Source organism: Coenobita brevimanus, chromosome 4 (assembly GCF_032717465.1).
Source record: "Coenobita brevimanus isolate Jiangsu-jjx chromosome 4, ASM3271746v2, whole genome shotgun sequence".
Lineage (NCBI taxonomy): Eukaryota > Metazoa > Arthropoda > Malacostraca > Decapoda > Coenobitidae > Coenobita > Coenobita brevimanus.
Window position 1 is genome coordinate 13,712,013 of NC_136957.1, and position 3,293 is coordinate 13,715,305.

General features: G+C 38.9%; 1 pseudogene; it reads right to left on the reverse strand.

The window, feature by feature from the left end:
- Positions 1–969: 969 nt before the first annotated feature.
- LOC145395876 (uncharacterized) lies at positions 970–3,085 on the reverse strand (annotated as a pseudogene).
- Between the last annotated feature and the right edge of the window lie 208 nt (positions 3,086–3,293).

A 3,293-nucleotide genomic window follows, 5' to 3' on the forward strand; every position in this document is an offset into this window, starting at 1 on the left:
CATTAGCGTAAAATTATCACAAGCATTTCACCATCACCTCATATATTCCGAGCTGAGCATAGGCAAATTTCCAGAAATAGTCTAAAATTTAACTCGTGCGTTGCAAAGCGAGGAGTAATGACAAAAAGTGCTCACATCAGTCATACTCAGTGACTGAAAACACAAGTCATTAACCCAGTTTAAAAGCGAAGATTATCGTATGCATGTCTCTGAAGTGCAAACGATTAGTTTAAACCGTGAGCTTAAGAAACGCTTGTTTAATGTGACTAGCCCTTTGAATCAGCAGTTGTAAAAGCTTACTCCAGTTACCTGTTAAGGTCGATTCACACACGTCAGTGCCGTATCAGTACCGCGTCAGTTCACTGTCAGTGATATCCGTGTCGCTTCCGTGGCGTCTATTCACACATATCCGTGGTGACGCCGTACTGCATGGTCAGTGATATCCAAGATGGCAAAGTTTACAGACGTGGACTTGGCAATGATTGCCATAATACTTGATGAAGAGGAGGAGGCAGAACAAAAAGTGAAAAAAAGAAAGTGGGTACATGAAGCGTGGAAGAAAAGAGAAACTGAAGGAGAGTTTGCGACTCTGTACAAGGAACTAATTGATGATGAAACAAAATTTTTCCAGTACTTCAGAATGTCCAAAAACTGCTTCAGGATATTGCTCAGTAAAATAAAGACTCACCTGAAGAAGCAAGACACCCACTGGAGAAAGGCAATAACACCAAAGGAACGATTAGCAGTCTGCTTGAGGTAAAATAATACACGGTCTTTGTAGTTGGTTAATTACTGTAATTATATATTTAAACCCATACTGGAGATTTTATTCACATACAAATAAAAAGTTTATTTTTATACAAAGTGACAGTACATCAATTTCTATTAAAAAGCCTAAATTCATCCTAATTCAGGTTTGATTCTCCATGTTAGCAATTACTAGAATGTTTTAAGTTGTTTATTGAAGAGTTAAATATTCTGAAAAGTTGGAAAGTAGTTCTGCAAGGAATTGGCGCTGTTTGGAATTGATGCATCAGCATATTGCTTCTGATACTTATCTTCATATGCTGTATGTTCTTGCAATGGTTGAGGTGAGGGATGCGGAGTCGAAGCTGATGATGTGGAGGCTGAAGGCTCACATTGTCTTTCAAATGAATGTTGATTGATAAGCATTTGCATTTCATATTTCTGTACTGTGGCAAATATTTCCGATTTTGCTGCATTCAAATAATAAGGGGTTAAAGTTTTCAGAGTTGGAGCAATACCTGCTAGAAATCCGTCAACAGGGTGTGATGTGGTTTGATTTTCTTGCTTATTGATCAAGTACTCCATTAATTTTGCAGAAGCTGTTTGTTGAGGTGCCACTTTCTTTTTTGCTAATTTTCCTGTTGATGGCTTAACTGTAGCTTCAAAAGTCGGCTTTGGTGAGGGCGATGGTTGTGTCTGCATATCTTCATGTAGGCCTCCGTCCAATACTGTTGGTTCCCCTGCATCAATCTGAATGGCCTCTTCTTCGTCCTCCTGTTGCTGTACAACATCGTTTTGATTGTTTCCTTCATCCTCTTGACTCGCGATTTCCCCTTGGTTTCCCTTTCTTGGATGTATGTCTTTAAAAAGTTTAATTGCTCCGAAAATTTGTAAAGTTTTATTTTCTTTGCACTTTGCCCACTCTTAGTTGAAGTCTTCTTCAGAGATTTTCTGTAATTGTCTCTTATATTGTTCCATCTGCTTCTACATGATGAACCTGAAAATCAAAATTTTTAATATGTTACATTTCCTTCTTTCAGGTACCTAGCTACAGGGGATTCCCTAAGGACAATTTCATTCAGCTACCGCTTGGGGCATAGCACAGTGCACAAAATTGTCATGAACACTTGCAGGATAATAACAGAAAATCTCATGAGTGAAATGCTACCAAATCATTCAACAGAGATGTGGAAATCCATTGCTAATGACTTTTCAACACTTTGGAATTTTCCTAACTGTTTGGGAGCTTTAGATGGTAAACATTTTACCATTCAGGCTCCCACAAATAGTGGTTCTCTGTACTTCAACTATAAGAAGACGTTTTCAGTTGTTTTGTTAGCGCTTGTCGATGCGCAATACAATTTCATCACAATTGATGTAGGTGCATATGGGAAAAACAGTGATGGTGGAATTTTTGCAAATTCTGGTCTAGGCAAAGCACTTCAGCGGGGCACATTATCAGTACCAAAGAATGCTACATTGCCAGGCACAAATACTGAAGCTCCGTATGTAATGGTGGGTGACGAAGCCTTTCCTCTAAAAACTTATTTGATGCGACCATATTAGGGGCAAGATTTGGATATTTCTAGGCGTGTCTTTAACTACCGACTGTCTCGTGCCAGAAGAGTTGTTGAAAACACGTTTGGCATTTTGTCTCAAAAATTTAGAATATGTAACAGAAGAATTCAGGCAAAACCAGAAAATGTAGATCACATGATACTTGCAATGTGTATTTTGCATAATTTCATAAGAAAATATGATGTAGATACACGCCCATATGAAGTAAATGCAACAGTGCCTACACCTACAGAAGCAAGACTTCAAAATCTGCCTCTGCAAGGTGGAAATGCAACAAGAGATGCCTTAACTGTAAGGGAGCTGTACAAAGATTACTTTAATTCAGAGGCTGGATCTGTGCCATGGCAGTTTTCATGACTGCAAATTTGAAAATGACCAAGCCTAAGTTGGAGAAAGAGGGAAAAAAGCCTAGCAAATTTAAAGCTGACACATTTCATGTGACTAAAAAAATTAAGAATATATTAACTTCATCAGTAAAAGATAGGTGAAGATAGGTGAAGTGAGGTGAGGTGTGAGGAGGTGAGGTAACGTGTGGTGTGGTGTGATGGAGTGTGAGGTTAGGTGATTTGGTGTGATGTGTGGTGTGCTGTGATGTGATTAACAACATCAAATAAAAAGAGTACTTACCATCTACTTTCATTTCTTCTCCTATTTTATTCCATATATCTTGCTTGAAACTGCTATCCATATATTTAGATTGTGATAAATCATACAGAACAGGATGGTTTCGCACCAATTCAATAAGCAGTTCGTCATTCATTTTCTTCACACAGCTCCCATCCTCGTCCGACGTCCATGAAAATCTAAAAAATATCGGTGGCGACGATATTAAACTTCACGGATCGGAGACGGAACTGACACTGAGAGTCAAAACACGGTACTGCGCCGGACGTGTGTGAACGCGCCGGCCGAATTCAAAGTAACGATATTTTTTTTCACTGACACTGAAGCACTGAACTGACACGGTA